A 26903-nucleotide genomic window follows, 5' to 3' on the forward strand; every position below is an offset into this window, starting at 1 on the left:
CAGTGTCAACACTGGTACAGCTGGTAGAGACACTGTCTCAGAGCATCATTAACTCAGGTTCAACCCTGACCTCTTGTGCTGTCTGCTTTGAGTTTGCATGTCTTCATGGTGAGGGTGTGGGTTTACTATGGGAGTTTGGTTTCTTTTTAACACTGGATTGGTAGGTTACATAAACACTGTAATATACTTCTGGTGTGTAGGTAAGTTGTAGCATCTCTTTTATTTAGAGTTCCAGCATGGAACAGGCCCCTCCACCCCAATGAGCCATGCTGTTCTGCAACCCACCTATTTAATCCTTGACTAATCACAGGGCAACTTATAATGATCAATTAACCTACTAACTGATAAATCTTTGGATGGTGGGAGGAAATTGGAGCAGCCAGAATAAACCACATGTTTATGGGAAGGACATACAAATTTCTTACAGAGAATGCAGGAAATGAACTCCAAATTCTGACTACCTGAGTGGTACCATGGTGCCCTTGGGGGAAGGTGCTTGGGGAGATGGAGGCAGAGATGGAAATGTGAGGAAAATAAAATGGGTTAGGGTCGGCCAATCATGAATGAGAAAAAATCTGCAGATGCTAGGAATCCAAGCAACACTCACAAAATGCTGGAGCAACTCAGTAGGCCTGGCAGCATCTATGGAAAAGAGTACAATTGGTGTTTTGGGCCGAGACCCTTCACTAGCCTACCAAGTACCCAGGACACCTTCAGGGAGTGGTGTCTCAGAAAAGTAGCGTCCTTTATTAAGGACCTCCAGCACCCAGGGCATACCCTTTTTTCCTTGTTACCATCAGGTAGGAGGTACAGAAGCCTGAAGGCACACACTCAGCAATTCAGGAACAGCTTCTCCCCCTCTGCCATCCGATTCCTAAATAGACATTGAACCGTTGGACACTACCTAATTTTCTTTAATATACAGTAATTCTTTTTTTTTTGCACATTTTTTAATCTATTCAATATATGTATACGCATCCATCTTATTGTATTAGGGAACAATTTAATAATCTCATCTGAACAGGACAGAAGTTGTCCTTGAGCCTAGTGGTATTTTCTAATTGATGGGAGGGGAGACAAAAAAGAATGTCCAGGATAGGTGGCATCTTTGATTATGCTGTTTGCCTTACTAACACAGAGGGATGTGTGTACAGAGACTGTGGAGGGGTGGCTGGCATTCACAATGTGCTGAGCAGTTTCCTCCAGTCTTTGTAGTTTCTTGCAATCATGGGCAGAGTGATTTCCATACCATTCCATACCAAAATGTGATGCATTGAATAGGCTGTTTTCTATGGTGTACATATAAAAATTGGCTAGGATCAAAAAGGACATGCCAACTTTCTTTAGCCACCATAACAAAAAAAGAACACAGAGAAATTTTGTTTGCAATAGACACCAGGTGACATGGAAGAAAAATGGTTCAATTAGACTATCAATTATTCTATTTCCACAGGTCATGAAGGAGCTTTCTGTCTTCAATTTGATTACAGCAGTTTAATTTCCTCTGAGAATTTTGTACACATCAGAAGTAACCAAATAGTGCTCTACAATGATTCATTAATACAGTCACTTGCTTACTGTCACCAGTGACATCATAGACTACCCAGTTGCTTTTACAATGACAATAGCCTGGAATTCCTCCATGTGCCGCGCGCAAGGCTCGAGATACCTCCACTTCCGCTACAGCACCTACCCTCATGTATCCGAGCTTTCAGGGCCCGGATTGGCCTCACCAGTCACCCTCAGACCCACAGTCACAAACCCTCCACCTGACAGAAGTTGTGGTCGTCTTCGACTCCGAAGGACGAACAACAATGTAAAAATCTAGAATATGCAGTAAGATATTCAGCTCTTCCTTTACCTGTCCATCGTTCAATTGTACGATGACTGACCTCTACCTCAACATAAATTTTCCAATTTCTGAATTGCACCTTCTGACATGCTTTTTAAACAAAAATAATCTGTTCGAGGGATAGAGTTTAAGAGACGCAATGTAATGATGCAGCTATATTAAACTCTAGTTAGGCCACACTTGGAGTACTGTGTCCAGTTCTGGTCAACTCACTATAGGAAGGATGTGGAAGTATTGGAAAGGGTACAGAGGAGATTTACCAGGATGCTGCCTGGTTTAGAGAGTACGGATTATGAGCAGAGATTAAGGGAGCTAGGGCTTTACTCTTTGGAGAGAAGGAAGATGAGAGGAGACATGATAGAGGTATACAAGATATTAAGAGGAATAGACAGAGTGGACAGCCAGCGCCTCTTCCCCAGGGCACCACTGCTCAGTACAAGAGGATATGGCTTTACGTTAAGGGGAGGGAAGTTCAAGGGGGATATTAAAGGATGGTTTTTCACTCAGAGAGTAGTTGGTGCATGGAATGCACTGCCTGAATCAGTGGTGGAGGCAGACACACTAGTGAAGTTTAAGAGACTAGTAGACAGGTATATGGAGGAATTTAAGGTGGGGGGTTATATGTGAAGCAGGGTTTGAGGGTCAGCACAACATTGTGTGCCGAAGGGCCTGTAATGTGCTGTACTATCCTATGTTCTATTCTATTTTAAACTACAATTTTTAACTGATATTTTATTAGTATTGTTGATGGGAGTTGCCTATATTGAAGTATCTTTTTCTGAAGAAAAGTTTCCGGTTGGAACCCTTCAGTGAAATACACACTTTAGTATCTTCCATTATTTTAATTGATTGTTCTTTAATGTTAAACCCACAGCATTATCAGTTCATATCCCGCACTAAGTGCCAATAGAAAGAAAGCATAGCAGTGTCTCTACTTTCTTAGAAGTTTACAATAATTTGGCATGCCTGTGAAAACTTTGACAAACTTCTACAGATGTACGGTGGAGAGTATATTGAGAGATTGCATGGAAAAAACTACAAAACGTAGTGGATAAAGCTCAATCCATCACAGGTAAAGCCCTCTCCACTACTGAGCACGTCGACATGGAGCGCTGATGCAGAAAAGCAGCATCCGTCACATGGGACTCCCACCATCCAGGCCATGCTCTCTTTTCACTGCTGCCATCAGGAAGGAGGTACAAGAGACTCAAGACCCACACTACCAGGTTTAGGGACAATTATGAACTCTTAACCATCAGGCTCTTGAATCGGGGGCATAACATCACTCAACTTCACTCACCCCATCACTGAACTGTTTCCACAAGCTATGGACTGACTTTCAAGGGCTCATGATCTCATGTTCTATTTTTGCTTATTTATTATTATATTTTAATTTTTCCTTAGCTCAAGCTGATAAAACCTGAGGTATAGGCATAGCCAAGCACACTCATTTCTCAATTGCTAGGAACTTTCAGACTCTCCCAATGGTGTTTAGTATTGTGGCTTTCCGGGGATTTACATAAATATTGCTGTGCAGGCCTTTTTGTTTAATGCTATGGTGTAGTGACTTTGAGATGATACCAGTTGTAGATATTACTATTGGGACAATGTATACCCTGTTCATGTTTAATTGTCTTTCAGTTTCAGTTCAGCATATTTCTGGTGTTTTTCACTTTTTGATTTCTGTATGTAATGAGTGTTTGGAATGGCTATATCTATTAAGTAAGTAGTTGTTGCTTATTTATCTTGTAATATTAAATCCAGACTGTTATTATGGATTGCCCTATCTGTAATAATGGACAAGTCGTAACATAATTTGCAGGACTTTGAGTCTAAAACTGGATCAAACTTGTAACTGGATCAAACTAAGGTATGGTATCTTTTATGATTTTGTATTTTAAAGCAAGATTTTGGTGAGTGATGTTTGCCACTTGATTGTGCCTGTGTAAGTAATCAGATTGAGTTAAACCTCTGCAGGGTCCAGTAAACTGTTGGATCATTTCTGGTTTCTCTAGGCATCTTCTGCATTTATTGTCTTGAATTTGTTACTCTTCTATTAAGTATTTTTTGTATTTTTGTGTTAACAAATTGGTCCTGTATTGCTACACAGAACCCCTCCGTTTCTTCCTTTTATTACTATTACTATTATAACCATATAACCATATAACAATTACAGCATGGAAACAGGCCATCTTCACCCTTCTAGTCTGTGCCGAATGCTTACTCTCACCTAGTCCCACTGACCCGTACTCAGCCCATAACCCTCCATTCCTTTCCTGTCCATATACCTATCCAATTTTACTTTAAATGACAATATTGAACCTGCCTCTACCACTTCTACTGGAAGCTCGTTCCACACGGTTACCACTCTCTGAGTAAAGAAATTCCCCCTCGTATTACCCTTAAACTTTTGCCCCCTAACTCTCAAATCATGTCCTCTTGTTTGAATCTCCCCTACTCTCAATGGAAAAAGCCTATCCACGTCAATTCTATCTATCCTCCTCATAATTTTAAATACCTCTATCAAGTGCCCCCTCAACCTTCTATGCTCCAAAGAATAAAGACCTAACTTGTTCAATCTTTCCCTGTAATTTAGGTGCTGAAACCCAGGTAACATTCTAGTAAATCTTCTCTGTACCTTCTCTATTTTGTTGACATCTTTCCTATAATTCATTGACCAGAACTGTACACAGTACTCCAAATTCAGCCTTACCAATGCCTTGTACAATTTTAACATTACATCCCAACTCCTATACTCAATGCTCTGATTTATAAAGGCCAACATACCAAAAGCTTTCTTCACTACCCTATCCACATGAGATTCCACCTTCAGGGAACTATGCAACATTATTCCTAGATCACTCTGTTATACTGCATTCTTCAATGCCCTACCATTCACCATGTACGTCCTATTTGGATTATTCCTACCAAAGTGTAGCACCTCACACTTATCAGCATTAAACTCCATCTGCCATCGTTCAGCCCACTCTTCTAACTGGCCTAAATCTCTCTGCAAACTTTGAAAACCTACTTCATTATCCACAACACCACCTACCTTAGTATCATCTGCATACTTAATAATCCAATTTACCATCCCATCATCCAGATCATTAATGTATATGACAAGCAACATTGGACCCAGTACAGATCCCTGAGGTACACCACTAGTCACCGGCCTCCAACCTGACAAACAGTTATCCACCACTACTCTCTGGCATCTCTCTTCCAGCCACTGTTGAATCCATTTTACTACTTCAATATTAATACCTAACAATTGAACCTTCCTAACTAACCTTCCATGCGGAACCTTGTCAAAGGCCTTAAGGAAATCCATATGGACAACATCCACTGCTTTACCCTCGTCAACTTTCTTCATAACCTCTTCAAAAAACTCAATAAGATTTGTCAAACATGACCTTCCACGCACAAATCCATGTTGACTGTTCCTAATCAGACCCTGTATATCCAGATAATTATATATACCATTCCTAAGAATACTTTCCATTAATTTACCCACCACTGATGTCAAACTGACAGGCCTATAATTGCTAGGTTTACTCTTAGAACCCTTTTTAAACAATGGAACCACATAAACAATATGCCAATCCTTCGGCACCATCCCCGTTTCTAATGACATTTGAAATATTTCTGTCAGAGCCCCTGCTCTAACTTCCCTCAGGGTCCTAAGGAATATCCTGTCAGGATCCAGAGATTTATCCACTTTTATATTCCTTAAAAGCGCCAGTACTTCCTCCTCTTTAATTGTCATAGTTTCCATAACTTCCCTACTCATTTCCCTTACCTTACACAATTCAATATCCTTCTCCTTAGTGAATACCGAAGAAAGGAAATCGTTCAAAATATCCCCCATCTCTTTCGGCTCCACACATAGCTGTCCACTCTGATTCTCTAAGGGACCAATTTTATCCCTCACTATCCTGTTGCTATTAATATAACTGCAGAAACCCTTTGGATTTATTTTCACCTTACTTGCCAAAGCAACCTCATATCTTAGGTTTTCTAATTTCTTTCTTAAGATTCTTCTTACATTCTTTACATTCCTCGAGCACCTCATTTACTCCATGCTGCCTATATTTATTGTAGATATTATTATAATCTTAAATTTTTGTATTTGCACAGTTTGTTGTCCTTTGCACATAAGGGTCTGTCTGTTTTGTTGGCTCTGGTCTTTCATTGATTCTATTGTGTATGTTTGTATTTACTATGAATGTCTGCAAAAAGATGAATTTCAGCATTGTGTATGTTGATATACTGTGTATGTACTTTGATAATGAATTTACTGTGAAGCTTTAAACCTCTCTCTTTTTGAGAGAAAGGCTCTTTTACTATAACTTCATTCTCTCCAACTTGCAAAGAAGTTTTTTCAATATGGGACCATGAATGAGGGAATTTAGTCATTGTGGAAGACTAGAGAATGAGGGATTCTTGATTGCAGGATAAAAAGAGGTAAGCAGAGATTTAAAAAGATGTTCAGATGACCAATACAATGCTAAGGTAATACAGACAGTGAGGCTGCCTCATTACATGAGACCCAGATAAAATCCTGACAAACACGAGGAAATCTGCAGATGCTGGAAATTCAAACAACATGCTGGTAGAACACAGCAGGCTAGGCAGCATCTATAGGGAGAAGCGCTGTCGACGTTTCGGGCCGAGACCCTTCGTCAGGACTAACCGAAAGGAAAGATAGTAAGAGATTTGAAAGTAGTGGGGGGAGGGGGAAAAGTGAAATGATAGGAGAAGACCGGAGGGGGTGGGATGAAGCTAAAAGCTGGAAAGGTGATTGGCGAAAGTGATACAGAGCTGGAGAAGGGAAAGGATCATGGGACGGGAGGCCTCAGGAGAAAGAAAGGAGGGGGGGAGCACCAGAGGGAGATGGAGAACAGGCAAACAACTAAATATGTCAGGGATGGGGTAAGAAGGGGAGCAGGGGCATTAACAGAAGTTAGAGAAGTCAATGTTCATGCCATCAGGTTGGAGGCTACCCAGCCGGTATATAAGGTGTTGTTCCTCCAACCTGAGTTTGGATTCATTTTGACAATAGAGGAGGCCATGGATAGACATATCAGAATGGGAATGGGACGTGGAATTAAAATGTGTGGCCACTGGGAGATCCTGCTTTTTCTGGCGGACTGAGCGTATGTGTTCCGCGAAACGGTCTCCCAGCCTGCGTTGGGTCTCAACAATATATAAAAGGCCACACCGGGAGCATCGGACGCAGTATACCACACCAGCCGGCTCACAGGTGAAGTGTCGCCTCACCTGGAAGGACTGTCTGGGGCCCTGAATGGTGGTGAGGGAGGAAGTGTAAGGGCAGGTGTAGCACTTGTTCCGTTTACAAGGATAAGTGCCAGGAGGGAGATCGGTGGGAAGGGATGGGGGGGGACGAGTGGACGAGGGAGTCGCGTAGGGAGCGATCCCTGCGAAAAGCAGAAAGGGGGGGGAGGGAAAAATGTGTTTGGTAGTGGGATCCCGTTGGAGGTGGCGGAAGTTACGGAGAATTATATGTTGGACCTGGAGGCTGGTGGGGTTGTAGGTAAGGACAAGGGGAACCCTATCCCAAGTGGGGTGGCGGGTGGATGGGGTGAGGGCAGATGTGCGGGAAATGGGAGAGATGCGTTTGAGAGCAGAGTTGATGGTGGAAGAAGGGAAGCCCCTTTGTTTAAAAAAGGAAGACATCTCCTTCGTCCTGGAATGAAAAGCCTCATCCTGAGAGCAGGTGTGGCAGAGACGGAGGAATTGTGAGAAGGGGATAGCATTTTTGCAAGAGACAGGGTGGGAAGAGGAATAGTCCAGGTAGCTGTGAGAGTCTGTAGGCTTATAGTAGATATCAGTAGATAGACCGTCTCCAGAGCCAGAAAGATCAAGAAAGGGGAGGGAGGTGTCGGAAATGGACCAGGTAAATTTGAGGGCAGGGTGAAAGTTGGAGGCAAAGTTAATGAAGTCGACGAGCTCAGCACGCGTGCAAGAGGCAGCGCCAATGCAGTCGTCGATGTAGCGAAGGAAAAGAGGGGGATGGATACCGGTATAGCCTTGGAACATGGACTGTTCCACAAAGCCAACAAAAAGGCAGGCATAACTGGGACCCATACGGGTAAAATCCTGACCTCTGGTTTCGTCCTGTAACCACATAGGTTCCCTCAGGTAATTAATTTTTTTCATGCAGGAGGTTCTGTAGATGCTGGAAATCTTGAGCCACATGCACAAAATGCTGGAGGAACTCAGCAAATCAGGCAGCAACTATCGACCCTTTTGAAGAAGGGTCTCGGTCTGAAATGTTGACTGTTTACTCCGCTCCATAGATACTGCTGAAATTGCTGAGTTCTGAATTCAATATTCTTCCTCATTGCAAAGATGTGTTGATTGATAAGTTGGCAGTCTACTGTAAATTATCCCTAGTGTAGGTGCTCATTAAACTGACAGGCAATTGATAGAGTATAGGTATACAAGGAAATGAGTGGGAAACTGGGATGGAAATTGGCATAATGCGATGAATGGTTTTCCATTTTTGTAACAGAATTTGAAAATCAGAAAGGGACTAAAGTTTTGTTCGGACAGATTGAGAGGAAATGGTCCCACTGACATTTCATAATCACAGGATATGGTTTTGAAGTAATTATAAAAGGTAAGGAGTGCTTTATTTTCATGTAACATTAATTGTTTCAGTTTGTCTGAAAGGAAGATGGCAGCAGATTTAAGTGTAATAACAGTATTGATTGAACATGAAAAGCCAAGAAAATTAGTGTTTTGAAGAAAGAGCTGAAGAATGAACAGATTTTGTTCATCAGCAGACTGAGAATCCTATTTCAATATCAGAATCAGGTTTAAAATAATTGACATATATTGTGAAATCTGTCATTCCTCTGCATAGTACAGTGCAGTGCAATACATAAAAAACTATAAATCACATCTATCTATATATAGACATAGATACATATATTGTTGTGATTTATAGTTTTGTTTCATGGTTTGGTTCATTGCTTGTTCAGAAATCTGATGGTGGACTGGAAGAAGCTGTTCCTAAAATGTGACACTGTTTTTAGGAACCATTTTCCACGTGGGACAGGACGGAGTGAAGTGCAGAGGCTATGGTATCACCAGTAGACTGATTTAATTGATAAGTGTGGAAAGCCAGTTTTAAACAGTCCATGCCATAGTATAAGTCAGGTAATATTGTATCCTCTCTAAAGCCAATATTGTCTTCTAGATAGTTGATGTATAATGCCTGATGTTATATTTTATTAGGCATTCTTGGTTGAACAAAGAAATACACCAGAGTCACCGAAGATCTACACACAAGTGCTGACAAACAACCAATATGAAAAAGAAGCCAAATTATGGAAGTACAAAATCAATCAATCAATAAATAAACAAATAAAATAATGCTGAATTGTAGAATCCAAGAAAGTGAGTCCATAGATTGTAGAATCTGTGCGGTGTTGAGGGGAGCGAAATTACCATATTGGTTCAGGAGTGTGATGGTTGAATGGTAACAACTGTTCCTGAAACAGGTGCACTCAGTAGTATTCTCCAAATGAGAGTCTCAACAGATACTTTCTTCTCACTATATATTAGTATTATTAAATACTTACTTTATCTGTTCAGTTTTGCTAACTGATTGGTTCCTTGATTATTCTTCTTGCTTTACATTTAGAAATTGGATTTTTTGATCAAAATATAAGCATTTTATTCACTGAAGTTTATTCTTTACTACATAGATAGGCAGGTAATATTGGAAAGTTTGATAAGCACAAAATAATGGGAATAATGAAGATGAGCGTAGAGAGTAGGTCTTTCAGTGTCACTGAAAATGGGCCCACATGAACAATAGCTATTTTGCTAACAGAAGAAAGGGAGAGACTAGTGAAGGTGCTGTTCCTCATTTTCCAGTACGTCTTCACTATAAAACAGTTGACGAATAACTGGAATACTGGTAATACAGTTTGTTAGTTTGAAACACTAAGAGTGACATGGTAGTGTTGCTGTTAGCATGATGCTATTATAGCTTGAGACATTCCAGAGTTGAGGGTAAATTTCCCAGCCATTCTGTAAGGAGTCTCTGTATGTTCTCCCCGTGGAATTCATGGCTTTTCACCAGATGCTCCAGTTTCCTCCCACAGGTTAAAGACATACTAGGTAGGTTAATTGCTCATTGTAAATTGTCCCTTGATCAGATTAGGGATAATCGGGGTTGGGGGGGATGCTGAGATGGAGCGGCTCAGAGGGCTGGAAGGGCCTACTCTGCAGTGTATCACTGAATAAATACGGTAAATAAAAAGGAACAAATGAGTCAATCGTCACAAATTGCTGAAAACCTTAGTTTCAACAGTTAGCTTCAGTTTGTTAAAGAATGTTTATATCTCAATATCCCATTTAAGTTTTATATAGTCATAATTAGGAGGGTCAAAGGAGATTACACATTTCCTGTAGCCTATATGGATTTTAAAATATATTTAACGTAGATCCACATGGAAAACTCATTTTTAAAGTTTAATCATCTAATCAAAAGGCTATTGTTGGTGAGTGCGATTGAGTGTCTTGTGGGTATCACAGGACTCCATACTAGGATTGTATTTCATAATGTCAATAACTTGCAATTATGTGTAAGGCAGCAGATTAAGAGGTTTTGAAGTTCAAAGTAAATAGTACTATCAAATTATGTATGTGTCACCAAATGCTACCATGGGATTCATTTTCTTACAGGCATTCACAGTAAAACAAAGAAGTGCAATTGAATCAATAAAAAAACTATATAAAGGCTGACAAACTGTGAAAATACAAAAAGAAGTAAGTAATAATGAAAATAAACAAATAAGTAAATAAATAAAACTAAGAACATGGGTTGTAGAGTACTTGAATGTGAGTCCATAGGTTGTGTTCAATGATCAGTTCAATGCTGTGGTGAGTGAAAGTGTCCTCCTCTCTGGTTTAGAAGCCTGATGGTTGAAGGGTAATAACTGTCCCTGAACTTGGTGGTGAGAGACCCTAGGTTCCTGTAGCTCCTTTATTGTTAGCAGCGAGAAGGGAGCATGGACTGGATCATGGGGGGTCCTCAATGATGAATGCTGTTTTTTTTTGTGGGAAGCTCTTTGCAGATGTGCTCATTGGTGGTGAGGACTTTTTCTTTAATGCACTGGGCTGTATCTACCACTTTTTTGCAGACTTTTCTAGTTTTCAAATGACAAAAGCATTCATCATTTGTTGTGTAGTCTGGGGAAAAATATCAATGGACTAGTCAGGAGTGCAGAAAATATCATTCAGCCTGGTGAAGTGTGAAATTATATTTAGAAATTAAATTTAGGATGGACAAGCAAAGCAATTCAATACCTTTTAAGATGTTAAGAAATGTAGGGAAACAAGGGTACCTTTGATTGCATGTCCTTAGATCCCCAATGGCATGTGAGCATGTACGCAAACTGGTTAAAAAACTAGGATTTTTCATGTATTGGAATAAGAAAATTAGAAAATATAAAGCATGTCTCTCTCACTAAGTAGTTACAGTGAGAAGATTACACAAAATTCCATCATTGCAATGCAGGTAGAATGTAGTCTCACTAACAGTAGTACATAAAGCTTCATAGAAACACAGAAAACCTACCACACAATACAGGCCTTTCAGCCCATAAAGCTGTGCAGAACATGTCTTTACCTTAGACATTACCTAGGGTTGCCCATTGCCCTCTATTTTTGTGAGCTGTTTGTACCTGTCCAGGAGTCTGTCCAAAGACCTTACCATATCCGCCTCCACCACTGTCACTGGCAGTCCATTCCACGCACTCACCACTCTCTGCATGAAAAACTTACCCCTGACATCTCCTCTGTACCTGCTTCCAAGCACCTTAAAACTGTGCCCTCTCGTGTTAGTCATTTCAGCCCTGGGAAAAAGCCTCTGACTATCCACATGATCAATGCCTCTCATCATCTTATACATCTCTATCAGGTTAGCTCTCATACTCCGTCGCTCCAAGGAAAAATAGCTGAGTTCACTCAATCTATTCTCATAAGACGTGCTCCCCAATCCAGGCAACATCCTTGTAAATCTCCTCTGCATCCTTTCTATGGTTTCCACTTCCTTCCTCTGGTGAGACGACCAGAACTGAGCACAGTACTCCAAGTGGGGTCTGATCAGGGTCCTATATAGCTGCAACATTATCTCTTGACTCTTAAACTCAATCCCATGGTGGATGAAGGGAAATGCACCGCATGCTTTCTTAACCACAGAGTCAACCTGCACAGCAGCTTTGAGTGTCCTATGCACTCGGACCCCAAGCTCCCTCCGATCCTCTGCACTGCCAATAGTCTTACCATTAATATTATATTCTACCATCATATTTGTCCTATCAAAATGAACCACCTCACACTTATCTGGGTTGAACTCCATCTGCCACTTCTCAGCCCAGTTTTGCATCCAATCAATGTCCCACTGTAACCTTTGACAGCCCTCCATACTATCCAGAACACCCCCAACCTTTGTGTTATCAGCAAATTTACTAACCAATTCCTCCACTTCTTCAGTAACATGTTCTCTCAAATTGTTGGATATTTGTTATTATGTAGGTTTTTTAATATGGAGGATGGGCTGTAGAATGATTTAGTTGAAATATGTAAAATGCTGAATTGGGGGCTACTACCTACTTTAGTGAGGTGCAGTTACTCAAAATCGGTGTTAAGAAAATAATTTGTTGAAGAGTTCCAGCTGAGTTGAAAAGAAAACAGGCACTTCAGGAGATCTGAGCTAATTGAAAACGAATTTGTAAAAGCAGATGATGTTCGACCACATCAAAAAAATTTTTGAACATTTAAGAGAGGGTGTAGATGAACAGAATGCAGCAAGTTCTGTCAAAGTAGATCTTAAAAAAGATTTTTTTTAAATTAGCACATAAAATGTTTATTGACATAATTGACCTCTTCAGTGACCGCTTGGATAAAAACTGACAGGATGTAGCATGCTTTTTTTTGTTGTATAATTTCACATTGCAGTGTTCTGACCTGTAGTGTTGGGATCACAGTTTGTTTCTACAAGCACATAAGCACATTCTACAATGTGTAAATGTGTGAAATATAATGTGCAAATGTATTCATAAAATTTATGTACATAATGGATCTTGGAATACAGAGTAAAATTTCAAAACATGTAAGTGAGATCAAACCTGGGATGTGGCAAACAGTGGGGGAAGATTTCAATTAATTGCAGTAATATATAGATGGGCTCACAGTGCATTTATTTATTTATTTTTGTTTATTTTGTGATACAGTGTAGAATAGGCCCTTCTGATCTTCAAGCAATGTTGCCAAAGCAATCCCAGCAACCCCACAGCCCCGATTAACTGCAGCCGAAACAGGAGAGAATTTACAATGACAAATTAACCTAGGAAGCTCAAAGACCTCAGCCTTGACGCTGCCTTTTAGCAGCTGGATTCTGGCCTTCCTATCAGATCACTGGCAAGTGGTAAGAGTGGGCTCCCTCACCTCCACCCCTCTGACTCTCAATACAGGAGCCCCTCAGGGCCCTGTACGTAGTCCCCTGCTTTAATCCCTGTGTACTGATGACTGTGTCGCCACTCACAACCCTAATCTGCTAAATAAATTTGCCAATGATACTACATTGATTGCCCTAATCTCAAACAATAACTAAGTGGTCTACAGGGAAGAAGTCATCTTTCTGACACAGTGGTGTCAAGAAAACAACCTATACCTCAATGTCATGAAAACAAGGATTACAGGAGGAATGGAGACAAGCTAACCCCTATAGACATCAATGGACCTGAGGTTCGGAGGGTAAACAGCTTTAAATTCCTTGGCATACACATCACCGAGGACCTCATGCCGTCTGTACACACCAGCTGTGTGGTGAAAAAGGAACAATAGCGTCTCCTTCAGTTCAGACATTTGAGGAAGTTTGGTACAGACCCCAAATCCTAAGAAATTTCTGTAGCAGCACAATTGAGAACAACCTGACTGACTGCCAAGTATGGGAACGTAACCTCCCTTAAACGCAGTATTCTGCAGAGAATGGTGCGGACGGCCCAGCACATCTGTAGCTTCCATTGTGAACTTGCATTTGAATTTGTGAACTTCCATTAATTCAGGATATTTACAAAGACAGGTGTAAGATAAGGGCCCGCAGCATCATTGGGGACCCTAGTCACCCAACCACAATCTATTCCAGCTGCTACCATCCAGGAAACGGTACCACAGCATAAAAGCCAGGACCAACAAGTTCTGGGACAGCTTCTTCCACCAGGCCATCAGACCGATTAACTCACGCTGATTTGAGTGTATTTCTATGTTACATTGACTGTTCTATTTATTATAAATTATATGATTGCACATTGCACATTTAGACCGAGAAGTAACATAAAGATTTTTACTCCTCATGTATGTGAAGGATGTAAGAGATAAAGTCAATTCAATTCTAGCACCTCTTTGGGAGGAAACTGGAGAGCCCAGGGAAAACTTAAACAATCTACGAGGAGAAAGCACAGAGACTCCTTCCAGAATTAAACTCTGGAACGGCCTGACCTGTAACAGTGTCACACTAATTGCTACATTACTGGGGCGCCCAGTCAAGGAGCAGATGGAATTTAACATGAAGAAGTGGAATGTGATGTCCATAAGTGAAGAGCTATACAGAATTTTTGATGCAGTTCTAAAGAATGTGCAGAAAGAGAGGGACATGAAGTTTCAAGGTGGTGGTAAAGGGAAATGACTAGAGATATTGCAAAGTCTCATAGATAGGTATATGGATGAAAGAAAAATCAAGGTTTCTGTTGGATGGAAGCAATATATTGAATCTTCAAATAGTTTAAAATGTTGGTATAACATCATGGATGGAAGGGCCTTTAATGTGGTGTACTGTTCTAAGTTCTATTCATAGGCTGGCAGGGTTGAGATTTGTCTCTGCCAATGAAGATGTCAGGCACTCTTTCTCTCCACTAGCCTGCAGGTCACTCTTGGGGAGGTGCAGCACCTGCTCCTGCCCCAAATCATAGGTCACATGAAGCCATGGGAGCAGGTGGTGGATTGTCATTGAGCAGCTGCTGCATATCACAAGTTCTCGTTATGCGACACTGATGCCAGGCAGACAATTTCTGAAGAGTATTGATAATGGCCGGGGTTTACCTGTCTTGAAAAGACACTCTCCAGAAGAAGGCTATTGCAAACCACCTGTAAAAAAATTTGCCAAGAACAATCATGGTGATGGGTAGAGCAACAGAGTTAAGGGCACCTTCCCCATAGGCAATGATCCCTTGCTTGGCAGATGGATTAAAGACAGATGGAAAACCATTATCACCCACATCATACAACACAGCACATAATGATGATAATCTCCAAATCATGTCCATTTTAATCGCTGTTAATGTATCTGCCTCAACTACTTCCTCTTTCAACTCTTTCATCCCCTGAGTGAGAAAAGTTGACCTTTAGGTTCCTATTAAATCTCACTTCTCACCTTAAACCTATAACTTCTGGTTCATGATTCTCTAATGCTGGGAAAAAGACTGTGCATGTTGAACCTATCCCTTTGTGTTTTTGTACACCAGCAGAAGATCAACATGGAGGGGAATCTGCAGGTGATTAAGGTCCTATGCTTGTAGAGGTCTCATGTTTGGGAGGTACTTTTGGAGAATTCTAGGCAAATAACTACTGCAAATATTTTACATGGTACATACTTGGGCAATGTGTGCCATTGCTGTAAAGAGTTGATATTGAGAGGATATTTCCAATAGTGGAGGAGTCTAAAACCAGAGGACACAGCCTCAGAATAGGTCATCTCTTTACAGCAGAGATGAGAAGGTATTCCCTTAGCCAGAGGGTGGTGAATCTGTGAAATTCATTACACAGATGGCTGTAGAGATGAAAGCATTTGGTACATTTCAAGCAGAATTTGATAGATTCTTGATTACAGTGTCTACAGTTACAGAAAGAAGGCAGGAGAATATGGTTAAGAGAGCTAATGAATCACTGTGATCTATGAAGGGCAGACCTGCTGGCTGAATGGCCTAATTTGCTGCTATATCTTATGGTCCTATTGTCTTAATGGTTTGCCTGTTTACTGGAATACCACCTGATTGGGTTGCTTTTTCCAGGATAATGTTCAGGTTATCTGAAAGCAGATTGCTGCTTTTCTGGGCTCATGGATATTATTCCATTATGCTTCAGCTTTGTGCTCAGCAGGTAGTTGTAGTATTCTGGGTTGTCAGGTAGTGAGCCACTTGCTGCAAGATACACAGACTCTTGAATGATGCTTTTCACTGTATGTTTTGATGTTCATGTGACAATCTTTAAAAAAATTCTTTATCTCTTTAGTTACTCTGGAAATTGATGGTGAGAGATACAGTAATAGTAATTACATTGAATGCCAAGGGGACATTATTGATACTATTTTATTGGGGAAGGCCATTTTCTGACAGTTTTGTGGCAAGAATATAATTTGCTATTTATTAGCCCATGCCTGAACATTGTCTAGGTGTAACAGCATGTAGGCATCTGCAGCTTCACTTGCAGAAGAGTTGCAAATGGAATAAAAAATAGTGCATTAATAATTTAATTTCTCTACTTCGAACATGATCTGCAGCTGGAGATGGTTTGGTCTTGCATACTGCCATGAGGAACATCTGCAGAGATGTCCTGAGGCTATTTCCTTTGACAGAGATGATCATAGATCAAATGTCTTGGTCTAGGAATACATTGGAGATAATAATTTTTTACATAATCGGCGGCAGTCATCTGGAGCCTATGCTAGAAATGGGTATAATCAGCATTTGATGGAAATAGTTTACATGACTACAGGGATGAAATGAGGGAAGGAGACGGACTGGCTTACTGTAGCATAGACTTCATGTTCCCAGTGCCTCACTTTGCGCATTAATAATTCTATGATTTTATCTCTCTAGATTAGTGACAGAGCCATGGATGGAGCAATTTGGGAACATTGCAAATCACTGGTTGAATTTATGAAGCAGGCAGAAATCCTCATGAAATTTTAAAGCATTTGGGTAAGTATTTGAATGATCATAACCTGATTTTAATTATATACTGGCTTAGTATGTATTTTTTTTACTGGAAACTGTTTCAGAATTGTATTCATCTGTGTACAATCAGATCTACATTTTAGTTTCAATTAATTCTTCTCCATTGTGACTTCTAAGCACACTATCTCATTTTCCAGGTCAACAATGGATTTATATCCAGTTTTCTCTGCCTTTCAAAATTACGATATGAATAATATTTGGAACCTTTTTTTTCAGCACTGATGTTCCTCACAACCCAATCTTAATACCTGGAACAGTCATAATATAGTGCATTATGGAAACTGGCCTTTTTATCCAATGCATCCATGCTGAACATGGTGTCCACCAAGGTAGTCTCGTGTTCCTGCATTTTGTCCACATCCTGCTAAAGCTTTCCTGTCCATGTATTCATCCAAATGACTTTTAAATGTTGTTATTGTATCTGCCACAATAATTTCCTCCGGCAGCTCCTTCCATATGCATAGCAAAGTCTCTGTGAAGAAGATGTCCCTGATGTTTTTCATAAATCATTCAGCTTGACATTAAATCTATACCATCAAGTTTTTAGTTCCCCCTTCCATGGGGAAAGGACTGTCTGCATTCACCCTATCCATATCCCTCATTATTTCATATAGCTCTATAAGGTAGGTCCCCTCTTAATTACCTATATCTCACAGAATAAGGTTCTAGCCTGCCCAAACTCTCTCAATAAATCAAGCCCTCAAGTCCTGACAGCATTCTTATCAATCTTCTTTATACTCTTTCCATTTCAATTATATCTTTAAGTCCTGTTTCAATTATCAATTTGTTAATGCTACTCTGGAGCAGCTTAGACTAGTATTGCAGGGGTCTGGGATCTGGGGCACCAGGTCAGTAAGTGAAGGATCGGACAAGAAGGTAAATGTCTGGCTAAGTATTGAAAGGCAAAATTGAAATAACAGGTATGATGGGTCGGATGGTTTAGAATGTGTATTCTAATGGTAGGAGTATTATGGGTAAAGGAGATTGATAGAGCATGGATCTGTACATGGAACTATATTGTGGCCATTAGAGAGTCTTGGTTGTGAGAGGGGCAGGAATGGGTGATTAATGTACCAGGTTTTTGAATTTTTAGAAACGATAGAGAAAGAGGTAAAAAGGTGGGGGTGGGGGGAGAGTTGCACTACTAATCAGGGATAGTATTACAGCAACACTCGGGAGACATAATGGAGGGTTCAAACACTTAGACCATTTGGGTAGAACTCAATAATATGTGTGATCAGACTGATGGGATGATACTACAGGGTCCCTAACAGCCTCCAGGACCTTGAGGAACAGGTATGTAAACAGATTACAGAAATAAAAGGATATTGTCATGGGGGATTTCAACTTTACTGATATAAACTGGAACCTTCCTAGTGCAAGGGATTTAGGTGGGGCAGAATTTGTTAAGTGTCTCCAGGAGGGTTTCTTAAATCAATATGTAGATGGTCCAATGATAGGAGGGGCTATACTAGATCTCATGTTAGGTAGTGAGCCTGGCCAGAGGACTGACTATTTAGTGGGTGAGCAGTTAATGACCATTAACTTTCAGGATAGCTGTAGATAACGCCAGGAATGGTCCTTACAGGGGAGTTTTAAATTGGAGTAGGGCAAATTATAAGGGAATTAAGCAGGAACTAAAAAGTAGTTATTTAGAAAAAAAAAATTCCGGCAAGCCCAGATCAGACATCTGGAGAATGTTTAAAGATCAAATGCACAGAGAACAGGAAAGGTATGCTCTTGTTAGAGGAAATGACAAGGAAAAAGGAAAAGTAGACCAGAAGACCATAAGGCTATAAGATATAGGAACAGAAGTAGGCCTTTTGATCTATTGAATCTGCTCTGCCATTCTGCCATTCTGCACAGATGCCTTGTGCAGGAAGGCACAGAGTCGACTGTACTTCCTAAGAAGGTTGGCGTTATTCAATGTCTGTAGTGAGATGCTGAAGATGTTCTATAGGTCAGTTGTGGAGAGCGCCCTCTTCTTTGTGGTGGCGTGTTGGGGAGGAAGCATTAAGAAGAGGGACGCCTCACGTCTTAATAAGCTGGTAAGGAAGGTGGGCTCTGTCGTGGGCATAGTACTGGAGAGTTTAACATCGGTAGCTGAGCGAAGGGCGCTGAGTAGGCTACGGTCAATTATGGATAACTCTGAACATCCTCTACATAGCACCATCCAGAGACAGAGAAGCAGTTTCAGCGACAGGTTACTATCGATGCAATGCTCCTCAGACAGGATGAAGAGGTCAATACTCCCCAATGCCATTAGGCTTTACAATTCTACCGCCAGGACTTAAGAACTTTTTAAAAGCTATTATTAATGCTTTTTGAGATAGTGATTTAGATGTATATCATATTTTTTACTGAGTTAAGTATTGTATGTAATTAGTTTTGCTACAACAAGTGTATGGGACATTGGAAAAAAGTTGAATTTCCCCATGGGGATGAATAAAGTATCTATCTATCTATCTATCTATCTATCTATTTAATCATAGGCTGATCCACTTCTTCCTGTCATCCCTACTCCCTTGCTTTCTTCCCAAACCCTTTGATGCCCTGACTAATCAAGAACATATCTATCTCTGCCTTAAATGCACCCAATGACTTGGTCTCCAGCCGCTTGTGGCAACAAGTTCCACAGATTTACCACCCTATGACTAAAGCAATTTCTCTGCATCTCTGTTTTAAATTCACATCCTTCAATCCTGAAGTCGTGCCCTATTGTCCTAGAATCCCCTATCATGGGAAATAACTTCGCCATATCTAATCTGTTCAGGCCTTTTAACATTTAGAATGTTTCTATGAGATTCCCCCTCTTTCTCCTCAACTCCAGGGAATACAGCTCAAGAGCTACCAGACGTTCCTCATACTGTAACCCTTTCATTCCTGGAATCATTCTCATGAATCTTCTCTGAACCCTCTCCAATGTCAGTACATCCTTTCTAAAATAAGGAGCCCAAAACTGCACACAATACTCTGTGTGGTCTCACAGGTGCCTCATAGAGCCTCAACATCACATCCCTGCTCTCATATTCTATACCTCTAGAAATGAACGTCAGCATTGCATTTGCATGCTTCGCCACAAACTAAACCTGGAGGTTAACCTTTCGGGTATCCTGCACAAGGACTCCGAAGTCCCTTTGCATCTCTGCATTTTGAATTCTCTCCCCATCTAAATTATAGTCTGCCCATTTATTTCTTCCACCAAAGTGCATGACCATACACTTTCCAACATTGTATTTCATTTGCCACTTCTTTGTCCATTCCCCTAAACTATCTAAGTCTCTTTGCAGGCTCTCTGTTTCATCAACACTACTGACTACACCACCTATCTTTATATCATCGGCAAATTTAGCCACAAATCTATTAATCCCATAGTCCAAATCATTGACGTACATTGTGAAAAGCAGCCCTGGAACTTCACTGGTAACTGGCAGCCAGCCAGATAAGAATCCCTTTATTCCCACTCTCTGTTTTCTGCTGATCATCCAATGCTCCACCGATGCTGGTAACTTCCCTGTAATTCCATGGGTTCTTATCTTGCTAAGAAGCCTCATGTGCAGCACCTTGTCAAAGGTCTTCTGAAAATCCAAGTACACCACATCTACTGCATGTCCTTTGTGGGCAAAGTACTGGAGAGTTTAACATCGGTAGCTGAGCGAAGGGCGCTGAGTAGGCTACGGTCAATTATGGAAAACCCTGAACATCCTCTACATAGCACCATCCAGAAACAGAGAAGCAGTTTCAGCGACAGGTTACTGTCGATGCAATGCTCCTCAGACAGGATGAAGAGGTCAATACTCCCCAATGCCATTAGGCTTTACAATTCAACTGCCAGGACTTAAGAACTTATTTTTTTTTTTTTTTTTTTTTTTTTTTTTTTTTTTTTTTTTAAAAGCTATTATTAATGCTTTTTGAGTTAGTGATTTAGATGCATATCATATTATTACTGAGTTAAGTATTGTATGTAAGGAGTTTTTGCTACAACAAGTGTATGGGACATTGGAAAAAATGTTGAATTTCCCCATGGGGATGAATAAAGTATCTATCTATCTATCTATCTATCTACCCTGCTTGTAATTTCCTCAAAAAATTGCAGTAAGTTAGGCAGGATTTTCCTTTCAGGAAACCATGCTGGCTTTGGCCTTTCTTGTCATGTGTCTCCAGGTACTTGATAATCTCATCCCTAACAATTGATTCCAACAACTTCCCAACCCCTGATGTCAAGCTAACAGGTCTATAGTTTCCTTTCTGCTGCCTGCCACACTTCCTTAAATAGCAGAGTAGCATTTCCAATTTTCCAGTCATCTGGTACAATGCCAGAATCTGTCAATTCTTGAAAGCTCATTGCTAGTGCCTCCGCAATCTCTCCAGCTACTTCCTTCAGAACCTAAGGGTGTATTCCATCATGTCCAGGAGATTTATCCACCCTCAGACAATTAAGCTTCCTCAGCACCTTTTCTGTCATAATTTTCCCTGCACGTACTCCACTTCCCTGACACTCTTGAATATCTGGTATACTGCAGATGTCTTCCACTGTGAAGACTGATGCAAAATATGCATTCAGTTCCTCTGCCATCTCTGCGTCTCTCATTACAATATCTCCAGTGTCTTTTTCTATTGGTCCTCTATCTACCCTCAACTCTCTTTTACCCTTTATGTAATTAAAACAGGTTTTAGTATCTTCTTTGATATTAGTCGCAAGCTTCCTTTCATAATGCATCTTTTCCTTCCTAATGACCTCCTTAGTTTCCTTTTGCAAGTTTTTAAAAGCTTCCCAATCCTCTGTCTTCCCACTGGCTTTGGCTTCCTTGTATGCCCTCTCTCTTGCTTTTACTTTGGCTCTGACTTGTCAGCCACGGTAGTGTCCTTCTTCTATTCAAAAGCTTCAGAAGTTAGGACCAAATGGAGCACATAAGGATTATAAAGAAGCCAGAAAGGAACTAAAGAAGGGAATTTGGAAAGCCAGGAGGGGCAATGAAAAGTCCTTGGCAAGTAGGATTAAAGTGAATCCCAAGGCATTCTATGCATAATTCAAGAGGAAGAAGATAACTAGGGAGGGGGTAGGATCACTCCATTTCCTTGGATGTGGAAAATGTGAATAAGGTAGGTAATGAGTACTTTGCTTCACTATTGCCAAGGAAAAGGACCTGGAGGACCTGGAGGTCAGTGCATAGTGCATAAATGTGCTAGGGCATTCAGAGATGAAAGATAAGGAAGTGTTGGGTATCTTAATGAGTATTAAGGCAGATATTCCCCAGGGCATGATGGAATTTGCTCCAGGTTATTGAGGGAGGCAACAGATGTGATTGCTGGGGCCTTAATCAGTATCTTCTTTCCTTCTCTAGGCACAGGCAAGGTATCAGATGACTGGTGAGTGGCTAATGTTGTACCTCTGTTTAAAAAGAGAACAAAGGAAAATTCTGGAAACTATAGACCAGTGACTCTGACATCAGTTGTAGGGAAATAGTTGGAGAAAATTCTCAGGGATAAGATACATGAGCATTTGGAAACCCATGGCCTAATTAGGGAGAATCAGCATGACTTTGTGTGGGCATGTTGTGTCTTACCAACTTGATTGAGTTTTTTGACAAGGTGACAAGAGATTAAAGTGTTTGACAAAGTCCCTCATAGAGACTAATCCAGAAGATTAGGATGCATGGGGTCCATGGTGAATTGGCTGTTTGGTTTCAGAACTAGCTTGCACATAGAAGCCAGGGGCAAGTGTTTGAAGGGACTTATTTAATCTGGACTTCAGTAATTTGTGGTGTTCTGCAGGGATTTGTGTTGGTACCTCTGCTGTTTGTGATGCATTTAAATAACTTGGATGAAAATATAGATGGGTGGGTTAGTAAGTTTGCAGATGATACCAAAATTGATGGAGTTGTGGATAGTGACAAAGAAGACAGTGTGATATAGATCAGTTGCACATATGAGTAGAGAAATGGCTGATTACAATGGCAAGTGCTGCTGAGCAGACCAATGTTGGGATCCAAGTTCATAGCTCCATGAAAGTGGCTACAGTTTGATAGGGTGATTAGAAGGCTTATGGAATTCTTGCTTGCCTTGGTCAAGTCAAAAGTTCAGAGGTTATGTTGCAACTTTATAGATCTCTGGTTAGGTCACATCTGGAGTATTGCATACAGTTCTGGTTGTTCCACTATAGGAAGGATGTTACGGCTTTAGAGAGGAAGCAGAAGAGGTTCACCAAGATGCTGCCTGGTTTAGAGGGCATGTGTTATCAAGAGAGGCTGGGCAAACTTGGGTTGTTTTTGCTTGAGTGGTGGAAGCTGAATGGAGATCTGATATTGTTTTATAAAATTATGAGAGTTATATGATAGATAGGGAGTAACTTTTTCCCATAAGACAAAGGAGCAGAATTAGGCCATTCAGCCCATCGAGTCTGCTCCACCATTCCATCATGGCTGATCCTGGATCCCACTCAACCCCATACACCTGCCTTCTTGCCATATCCTTTGATCCCCTGACTGATCAGGAAACAATCAACTTTCGCCTTAAATAGACCCATGGACTTGGCCTCTACCGCAGTCTGTGACAAAGCATTCCACAGATTCACTACTCTCTGGCTGAAAAAAATACTCCTTACCTCTGTTCAAAAAGGGCACCCCTCAGTTTTGAGGCTGTGCCCACTAGTCCTGGATATCCCCTCCATAGGAAACATCCTCTCCACATCTACCCTATCTAGTCCTTTCAACATTCGGTAGGTTTCATAGCAACATAGAAACATGGAAATATAGAGAAGCTACAGCATAATACAGGCCATTCAGCCCACAATGGTGTGTCGAACATGTACTTACTTTAGAAATTACCTAGGGTTACCCATAACCCTCTATTTTTCTAAGCTCCATGTACCTATTCAAGAGACTCTTAAAAGACCCTGTTGTATCCACCTCCACCACTGTTGCCGGCAGCCCGTTCCACGCACTCAGTGAGATCACCACACATTCTTCTAAATTTCAGTAAGTACAGGCCCAACGCAGACAAATCCTCCTCATAGGTTAGCTCCTTTATTCCTCGAATCAGCCTTGTGAACTTGCTCTGGTCTCTCTCCAATGACAACACATCAAGTGACAATATTCCAAGTGTGGCCCTTCAGTTTGCATATAAGGAGAAGGTGGGAGTGGAGGATGCTATCACGTATTTGCTGCACAAATCACTCTCTCACCTAGAGGGGGTCAGTTGTGCTGTGAGGATTACATTCCTTGACTTCTCTAGTGCCTTTAACACCATCCAGCCCAAGATCTTAAGGCACAAACTAACGGAGATGGGAGTAGACTCTCACATGGTGGATTGGATAGTGGACTACTTGACAGATAGACCTCAGTATGTGCGGTTGGGAGACTGTAGGTCTGACACGGTGGTCAGCAGCACAGGGGCGCCGCAGGGAACCGTACTCTCTCCGGTCCTGTTCACCCTGTACACATCAGACTTCCAATATAACTCGGAGTCCTGCCATGTGCAGAAGTTCGCTGATGACACGGCCATAGTGGGGTGTGTCAGGAATGGACAGGAGGAGGAGTATAGGAAACTGATACAGGACTTTGTGATATGGTGCAACTCAAACTACCTGCGTCTCAATATCACCAAGACCAAGGAGATGGTGGTGGACTTTAGGAGATCTAGGCCTCATATGGAGCCAGTGATCATTAATGGAGAATGTGTGGAGCAGGTTAAGACCTACAAGTATCTGGGAGTACAGTTAGACGAGAAGCTAGACTGGACTGCCAACACAGATGCCTTGTGCAGGAAGGCACAGAGTCGACTGTACTTCCTAAGAAGGTTGGCGTCATTCAATGTCTGTAGTGAGATGCTGAACATGTTCTATAGGTCAGTTGTGGAGAGCGCCCTCTTCTTTGTGGTGGCGTGTTGGGGAGGAAGCATTAAGAAGAGGGACGCCTCACGTCTTAATAAGCTGGTGAGGAATGCGGGCTCTGTCGTGGGCAAAGTACTGGAGAGTTTAACATCGGTAGCTGAGCGAAGGGCGCTGAGTAGGCTACGGTCAATTATGGATAACTCTGAACATCCTCTACATAGCACCATCCAGAGACAGAGAAGCAGTTTCAGCGACAGGTTACTATCGATGCAATGCTCCTCAGACAGGATGAAGAGGTCAATACTCCCCAATGCCATTAGGCTTTACAATTCTACCGCCAGGACTTAAGAACTTTTTAAAAGCTATTATTAATGCTTTTTGAGATAGTGATTTAGATGCATATCATATTTTTTACTGAGTTAAGTATTGTATGTAATTAGTTTTGCTACAACAAGTGTATGGGACATTGGAAAAAAAAGTTGAATTTCCCCATGGGGATGAATAAAGTATCTATCTATCTATCTATCTATCTATCTATCTAATGTCTTATAAAGGATCAGCATTATCTCCTTGTTTTTATATTCTGTTCCCCTTGAAATAAATGTCAACATTGCATCTGCCTTCTTTACCACAGGCTCAATCTGTGAATTAACCTTCTGGGAGTCTTGCATGAGGACTCCTAAGTCCCTCTGCATCTCCGATGTTTGAACCTTCTCCCCATTAGATAATAGTCCGCACTATTGTTCATTTTACCAATATGTTTCCCAACATTGTATTCCATCTGCCACTTTTTTTTACCCATTCTTCCAGTTTGTCTAAGTTTTGCGACAATCACTTTGCTTCCTCTGCATGACCTACCCCTCCACCTTCCTTTGCATCATCTGCAAACTTTGCCACAAAGCCATCAATTCCATTATCCAATTCATTGCAAGCAATTTGAAAAGCAGAGGTCCCAGTTATTACCCCTGTGGAACACCAGTAGTTACTGGCAGCCAACCAGAAAAGGCTCCTTTTATTCCCACTCGCTGCCATTCCTCAATCCATGCAAGAATATTTCCTGAAGCACTATAGGATGTTATCCTACCAAGCAGCCCCATGTGAGGCACCTTATCAAATGGCTTTTGAAAAAACAAGTAATTGACATTCACTGCCTCTCCTTTGTCCACAATGTTTGTTACTCCATCGAAGGATTCTAAGACCATTGTCAGGCAAGACTTCCCATCACAGAAACCATGCTGACTTTGACTTATTTTATCATTAGTCTCCAAGTACCCCAAAACCTCATCCTTAATAATAGACTGCAACACTTTCCTGACCACTGAGGTTAGTCTAACTGGACTATAATTTCTTTTTCTTTTGCCTTCCTCTCTTCTTAAAGAGTGGAGTGACATTTGCAATATTCCAGTCCTTCAGGGTAGAAATATCTAATACCAGAGGGCATGCATTGATGGTCAGAGGGGTATAGATTCAAAGCGAATGTGAAGGGCAAGTTTATTACTCAGAGTGTGGTGTATACCTTGAACATGTTGCCTAGTCTGGTGGTAGAGCCAAATACATTAGAGACCTTTAAAATAAGTTTAGATATGAGGAAGATGGAATGATATGGACCTTGTGTAGGTAGGAGGGATTAGTTTTTGGGGCATTTTTGATTTACTTTTTAGCTGGCTCTACGCAACATTATGGGCTGAAGGGTCTCTTCTTGTGCTGTACTTTTCTATGTTGTAACCACAACTATCCTTCTAACGATTTTCTTGTTGCATAGAACAACTCTTAAGTTTGCCAGAATAACTGCAGCCGTTCAAGATGGTGGATCATTGTTATCTTAATGATAACTAAGATTGCACATTAAATGTTAGCCTTCAACTGTGCTAACATGCCAAGATAAATTATCCAGATTGAAAACAATGGTTCCAGCTGGAATCTCTGTTTTTCAGTCATTGAATTATCAGTATTGCTCAGAGTGTTGATTTGTCTGGCACTATGTTCTTTACTGGACTTGAAATAAATAACCTGCTATTTTCTACTAATGTCACATCAAAACCTTGCAGAGTCTTCATTCATTTGGTACAAAGAGTAAAAAGTGCTGACTTTTTTTAACCTATTTAATTTGTTTTTAACTACGTACTTTTCTAACTATCTTTCCAAATGCTTCAAGTTCTCTTCA

The 26903-nt window shown here is 41.0% G+C and overlaps 1 protein-coding gene and 1 long non-coding RNA gene across 4 annotated transcripts in view; one reads left to right on the forward strand and one right to left on the reverse strand.

Annotated features, from left to right (window-relative positions):
* LOC140739553 (protocadherin Fat 4-like) overlaps positions 1-26903 on the reverse strand; it is a 290758-nt gene that overhangs the window by 171283 nt on the left and 92572 nt on the right. The window lies entirely within an intron of this gene.
* LOC140739254 (uncharacterized) overlaps positions 1-26903 on the forward strand; it is a 52287-nt gene that overhangs the window by 10691 nt on the left and 14693 nt on the right. The window contains exons 2-5 of one of the 3 annotated variants that reach the window (XR_012101590.1): positions 8391-8498; positions 9119-9280; positions 10577-10660; positions 16771-16872. This is a non-coding gene — a long non-coding RNA (uncharacterized lncRNA). Of the gene's footprint in view, positions 1-8390; positions 8499-9118; positions 10661-16770; positions 16873-26903 lie in introns of all 3 variants that reach the window. The other 2 variants (XR_012101589.1, XR_012101591.1) reach the window with 2 other exon arrangements.

This window comes from Hemitrygon akajei, chromosome 15 (genome assembly GCF_048418815.1).
Source record: "Hemitrygon akajei chromosome 15, sHemAka1.3, whole genome shotgun sequence".
In the NCBI taxonomy this organism is placed as follows: Eukaryota; Metazoa; Chordata; class Chondrichthyes; order Myliobatiformes; family Dasyatidae; genus Hemitrygon; species Hemitrygon akajei.